Raw genomic sequence first — 7,404 nt, forward strand, 5'->3', positions numbered from 1 at the left:
TTATGGGGCTAGGGTTAGGGTTACGGTCGTCTTTTGACCGATTGACTCGAAATTCGGCACGAATGTGGTCCTATACTGGCTGAACGAGACACAGCAGTCCCCATTGGATTCCGGTGGAATTTGTATTTTTGGTGAATATTTTAGTGAAAAAAGTGGCCAATTTTTTCAATAGCTTCCAGGTCTTTGGACCGATTGACTCGAAATCGCTCCCAAATGTGCTCCTATACTGGCTGAACGAGACACAGCAGTCCCCATCGGATTCCGTGGAATTTGTATTTTTGGTGAATATTTTAGTGAAAAGGGACAATGTTTCATGAGACTGGCTTAAGGCTGGAGTTAGGGTTAGGGTTAGGGTTAGGGTTATGGGGCTAGGGTTAGGGTTACGGTCGTCTTTTGACCGATTGACTCGAAATTCGGCACGAATGTGGTCCTATACTGGCTGAACGAGACACAGCAGTCCCCATCGGATTCCGGTGGAATTTGTATTTTTGGTGAATATTTTAGTGAAAAAAGTGGCCCATTTTTTCAATAGCTTCCAGGTCTTTGGACCGTTTGACTCGAAATCGCTCCCAAATGTGCTCCTATACTGGCTGAACGAGACACAGCAGTCCCCATCGGATTCCGGTGGAATTTGTATTTTTGGTGAATATTTTAGTGAAAAGGGACAATGTTTCATGAGACTGGCTTAAGGCTGGAGTTAGGGTTAGGGTTAGGGTTAGGGTTATGGGGCTAGGGTTAGGGTTACGGTCGTCTTTTGACCGATTGACTCGAAATTCGGCACGAATGTGGTCCTATACTGGCTGAACGAGACACAGCAGTCCCCATCGGATTCCGGTGGAATTTGTATTTTGGTGAATATTTTAGTGAAAAAAGTGGCCCATTTTTTCAATAGCTTCCAGGTCTTTGGACCGATTGACTCGAAATCGCTCCCAAATGTGCTCCTATACTGGCTGAACGAGACACAGCAGTCCCCATCGGATTCCGGTGGAATTTGTATTTTTGGTGAATATTTTAGTGAAAAAAGTGGCCCATTTTTTCAATAGCTTCCAGGTCTTTGGACCGATTGACTCGAAATCGCTCCCAAATGTGCTCCTATACTGGCTGAATGAGACACAGCAGTCCCCATCGGATGCCGGTGGAATTTGTATTTTTGGTGAATATTTTAGTGAAAAGGGACAATGTTTCATGAGACTGGCTTAAGGCTGGAGTTAGGGTTAGGGTTAGGGTTAGGGTTATGGGGCTAGGGTTAGGGTTACGGTCGTCTTTTGACCGATTGACTCGAAATTCGGCACGAATGTGGTCCTATACTGGCTGAACGAGACACAGCAGTCCCCATCGGATTCCGGTGGAATTTGTATTTTTGGTGAATATTTTAGTGAAAAAAGTGGCCCATTTTTTCAATAGCTTCCAGGTCTTTGGACCGATTGACTCGAAATCGCTCCCAAATGTGCTCCTATACTGGCTGAACGAGACACAGCAGGCCCCATCGGATTCCGGTGGAATTTGTATTTTTGGTGAATATTTTAGTGAAAAAAGTGGCCCATTTTTTCAATAGCTTCCAGGTCTTTGGACCGATTGACTCGAAATCGCTCCCAAATGTGCTCCTATACTGGCTGAACGAGACACAGCAGTCCCCATCGGATTCCGGTGGAATTTGTATTTTTGGTGAATATTTTAGTGAAAAAAGTGGCCCATTTTTTCAATAGCTTCCAGGTCTTTGGACCGATTGTCTCGAAATCGCTCCCAAATGTGCTCCTATACTGGCTGAACGAGACACAGCAGTCCCCATCGGATTCCGGTGGAATTTGTATTTTTGGTGAATATTTTAGTGAAAAGGGACAATGTTTCATGAGACTGTCTTAAGGCTGGAGTTAGGGTTAGGGTTAGGGTTAGGGTTAGGGTTATGGGGCTAGGGTTAGGGTTACGGTCGTCTTTTGACCAATTGACTCGAAATTTGGCACGAATGTGGTCCTATACTGGCTGAACGAGACACAGCAGTCCCCATTGGATTCCGGTGGAATTTGTATTTTTGGTGAATATTTTAGTGAAAAAAGTGGCCCATTTTTTCAATAGCTTCCAGGTCTTTAGACCGATTGACTCGAAATCGCTCCCAAATGTGCTCCTATACTGGCTGAACGAGACACAGCAGTCCCCATTGGATTCCGGTGGAATTTGTATTTTTGGTGAATATTTTAGTGAAAAGGGACAATGTTTCATGAGACTGGCTTAAGGCTGGAGTTAGGGTTAGGGTTAGGGTTAGGGTTATGGGGCTAGGGTTAGGGTTACGGTCGTCTTTTGACCGATTGACTCGAAATTCGGCACGAATGTGGTCCTATACTGGCTGAACGAGACACAGCAGTCCCCATTGGATTCCGGTGGAATTTGTATTTTTGGTGAATATTTTAGTGAAAAAAGTGGCCAATTTTTTCAATAGCTTCCAGGTCTTTGGACCGATTGACTCGAAATCGCTCCCAAATGTGCTCCTATACTGGCTGAACGAGACACAGCAGTCCCCATCGGATTCCGGTGGAATTTGTATTTTTGGTGAATATTTTAGTGAAAAGGGACAATGTTTCATGAGACTGGCTTAAGGCTGGAGTTAGGGTTAGGGTTAGGGTTAGGGTTATGGGGCTAGGGTTAGGGTTACGGTCGTCTTTTGACCGATTGACTCGAAATTCGGCACGAATGTGGTCCTATACTGGCTGAACGAGACACAGCAGTCCCCATCGGATTCCGGTGGAATTTGTATTTTTGGTGAATATTTTAGTGAAAAAAGTGGCCCATTTTTTCAATAGCTTCCAGGTCTTTGGACCGTTTGACTCGAAATCGCTCCCAAATGTGCTCCTATACTGGCTGAACGAGACACAGCAGTCCCCATCGGATTCCGGTGGAATTTGTATTTTTGGTGAATATTTTAGTGAAAAGGGACAATGTTTCATGAGACTGGCTTAAGGCTGGAGTTAGGGTTAGGGTTAGGGTTAGGGTTATGGGGCTAGGGTTAGGGTTACGGTCGTCTTTTGACCGATTGACTCGAAATTCGGCACGAATGTGGTCCTATACTGGCTGAACGAGACACAGCAGTCCCCATCGGATTCCGGTGGAATTTGTATTTTGGTGAATATTTTAGTGAAAAAAGTGGCCCATTTTTTCAATAGCTTCCAGGTCTTTGGACCGATTGACTCGAAATCGCTCCCAAATGTGCTCCTATACTGGCTGAACGAGACACAGCAGTCCCCATCGGATTCCGGTGGAATTTGTATTTTTGGTGAATATTTTAGTGAAAAAAGTGGCCCATTTTTTCAATAGCTTCCAGGTCTTTGGACCGATTGACTCGAAATCGCTCCCAAATGTGCTCCTATACTGGCTGAATGAGACACAGCAGTCCCCATCGGATGCCGGTGGAATTTGTATTTTTGGTGAATATTTTAGTGAAAAGGGACAATGTTTCATGAGACTGGCTTAAGGCTGGAGTTAGGGTTAGGGTTAGGGTTAGGGTTATGGGGCTAGGGTTAGGGTTACGGTCGTCTTTTGACCGATTGACTCGAAATTCGGCACGAATGTGGTCCTATACTGGCTGAACGAGACACAGCAGTCCCCATCGGATTCCGGTGGAATTTGTATTTTTGGTGAATATTTTAGTGAAAAAAGTGGCCCATTTTTTCAATAGCTTCCAGGTCTTTGGACCGATTGACTCGAAATCGCTCCCAAATGTGCTCCTATACTGGCTGAACGAGACACAGCAGGCCCCATCGGATTCCGGTGGAATTTGTATTTTTGGTGAATATTTTAGTGAAAAAAGTGGCCCATTTTTTCAATAGCTTCCAGGTCTTTGGACCGATTGACTCGAAATCGCTCCCAAATGTGCTCCTATACTGGCTGAACGAGACACAGCAGTCCCCATCGGATTCCGGTGGAATTTGTATTTTTGGTGAATATTTTAGTGAAAAGGGACAATGTTTCATGAGACTGTCTTAAGGCTGGAGTTAGGGTTAGGGTTAGGGTTAGGGTTAGGGTTATGGGGCTAGGGTTAGGGTTACGGTCGTCTTTTGACCAATTGACTCGAAATTCGGCACGAATGTGGTTCTATACTGGCTGAACGAGACACAGCAGTCCCCATTGGATTCCGGTGGAATTTGTATTTTTGGTGAATATTTTAGTGAAAAAAGTGGCCCATTTTTTCAATAGCTTCCAGGTCTTTAGACTGATTGACTCGAAATCGCTCCCAAATGTGCTCCTATACTGGCTGAACGAGACACAGCAGTCCCCATTGGATTCCGGTGGAATTTGTATTTTTGGTGAATATTTTAGTGAAAAGGGACAATGTTTCATGAGACTGGCTTAAGGCTGGAGTTAGGGTTAGGGTTAGGGTTAGGGTTATGGGGCTAGGGTTAGGGTTACGGTCGTCTTTTGACCGATTGACTCGAAATTCGGCACGAATGTGGTCCTATACTGGCTGAACGAGACACAGCAGTCCCCATCGGATTCCGGTGGAATTTGTATTTTTGGTGAATATTTTAGTGAAAAGGGACAATGTTTCATGAGACTGGCTTAAGGCTGGAGTTAGGGTTAGGGTTAGGGTTAGGGTTATGGGGCTAGGGTTAGGGTTACGGTCGTCTTTTGACCGATTGACTCGAAATTCGGCACGAATGTGGTCCTATACTGGCTGAACGAGACACAGCAGTCCCCATCGGATTCCGGTGGAATTTGTATTTTTGGTGAATATTTTAGTGAAAAAAGTGGCCCATTTTTTCAATAGCTTCCAGGTCTTTGGACCGATTGACTCGAAATCGCTCCCAAATGTGCTCCTATACTGGCTGAATGAGACACAGCAGTCCCCATCGGATTCCGGTGGAATTTGTATTTTTGGTGAATATTTTAGTGAAAAGGGACAATGTTTCATGAGACTGGCTTAAGGCTGGAGTTAGGGTTAGGGTTAGGGTTAGGGTTATGGGGCTAGGGTTAGGGTTACGGTCGTCTTTTGACCGATTGACTCGAAATTCGGCACGAATGTGGTCCTATACTGGCTGAACGAGACACAGCAGTCCCCATCGGATTCCGGTGGAATTTGTATTTTTGGTGAATATTTTAGTGAAAAAAGTGGCCCATTTTTTCAATAGCTTCCAGGTCTTTGGACCGATTGACTCGAAATCGCTCCCAAATGTGCTCCTATACTGGCTGAACGAGACACAGCAGGCCCCATCGGATTCCGGTGGAATTTGTATTTTTGGTGAATATTTTAGTGAAAAAAGTGGCCCATTTTTTCAATAGCTTCCAGGTCTTTGGACCGATTGACTCGAAATCGCTCCCAAATGTGCTCCTATACTGGCTGAACGAGACACAGCAGTCCCCATCGGATTCCGGTGGAATTTGTATTTTTGGTGAATATTTTAGTGAAAAAAGTGGCCCATTTTTTCAATAGCTTCCAGGTCTTTGGACCGATTGTCTCGAAATCGCTCCCAAATGTGCTCCTATACTGGCTGAACGAGACACAGCAGTCCCCATCGGATTCCGGTGGAATTTGTATTTTTGGTGAATATTTTAGTGAAAAGGGACAATGTTTCATGAGACTGTCTTAAGGCTGGAGTTAGGGTTAGGGTTAGGGTTAGGGTTAGGGTTATGGGGCTAGGGTTAGGGTTACGGTCGTCTTTTGACCAATTGACTCGAAATTCGGCACGAATGTGGTCCTATACTGGCTGAACGAGACACAGCAGTCCCCATTGGATTCCGGTGGAATTTGTATTTTTGGTGAATATTTTAGTGAAAAAAGTGGCCAATTTTTTCAATAGCTTCCAGGTCTTTGGACCGATTGACTCGAAATCGCTCCCAAATGTGCTCCTATACTGGCTGAACGAGACACAGCAGTCCCCATCGGATTCCGGTGGAATTTGTATTTTTGGTGAATATTTTAGTGAAAAGGGACAATGTTTCATGAGACTGGCTTAAGGCTGGAGTTAGGGTTAGGGTTAGGGTTAGGGTTATGGGGCTAGGGTTAGGGTTACGGTCGTCTTTTGACCGATTGACTCGAAATTCGGCACGAATGTGGTCCTATACTGGCTGAACGAGACACAGCAGTCCCCATCGGATTCCGGTGGAATTTGTATTTTTGGTGAATATTTTAGTGAAAAAAGTGGCCCATTTTTTCAATAGCTTCCAGGTCTTTGGACCGTTTGACTCGAAATCGCTCCCAAATGTGCTCCTATACTGGCTGAACGAGACACAGCAGTCCCCATCGGATTCCGGTGGAATTTGTATTTTTGGTGAATATTTTAGTGAAAAGGGACAATGTTTCATGAGACTGGCTTAAGGCTGGAGTTAGGGTTAGGGTTAGGGTTAGGGTTATGGGGCTAGGGTTAGGGTTACGGTCGTCTTTTGACCGATTGACTCGAAATTCGGCACGAATGTGGTCCTATACTGGCTGAACGAGACACAGCAGTCCCCATCGGATTCCGGTGGAATTTGTATTTTGGTGAATATTTTAGTGAAAAAAGTGGCCCATTTTTTCAATAGCTTCCAGGTCTTTGGACCGATTGACTCGAAATCGCTCCCAAATGTGCTCCTATACTGGCTGAACGAGACACAGCAGTCCCCATCGGATTCCGGTGGAATTTGTATTTTTGGTGAATATTTTAGTGAAAAAAGTGGCCCATTTTTTCAATAGCTTCCAGGTCTTTGGACCGATTGACTCGAAATCGCTCCCAAATGTGCTCCTATACTGGCTGAATGAGACACAGCAGTCCCCATCGGATTCCGGTGGAATTTGTATTTTTGGTGAATATTTTAGTGAAAAGGGACAATGTTTCATGAGACTGGCTTAAGGCTGGAGTTAGGGTTAGGGTTAGGGTTAGGGTTAGGGTTATGGGGCTAGGGTTAGGGTTACGGTCGTCTTTTGACCGATTGACTCGAAATTCGGCACGAATGTGGTCCTATACTGGCTGAACGAGACACAGCAGTCCCCATCGGATTCCGGTGGAATTTGTATTTTTGGTGAATATTTTAGTGAAAAAAGTGGCCCATTTTTTCAATAGCTTCCAGGTCTTTGGACCGATTGACTCGAAATCGCTCCCAAATGTGCTCCTATACTGGCTGAACGAGACACAGCAGGCCCCATCGGATTCCGGTGGAATTTGTATTTTTGGTGAATATTTTAGTGAAAAAAGTGGCCCATTTTTTCAATAGCTTCCAGGTCTTTGGACCGATTGACTCGAAATCGCTCCCAAATGTGCTCCTATACTGGCTGAACGAGACACAGCAGTCCCCATCGGATTCCGGTGGAATTTGTATTTTTGGTGAATATTTTAGTGAAAAAAGTGGCCCATTTTTTCAATAGCTTCCAGGTCTTTGGACCGATTGTCTCGAAATCGCTCCCAAATGTGCTCCTATACTGGCTGAACGAGACACAGCAGT

The sequence above is a fragment of the Pagrus major genome, chromosome 14 (genome assembly GCF_040436345.1).
Source record: "Pagrus major chromosome 14, Pma_NU_1.0".
NCBI lineage: Eukaryota > Metazoa > Chordata > Actinopteri > Spariformes > Sparidae > Pagrus > Pagrus major.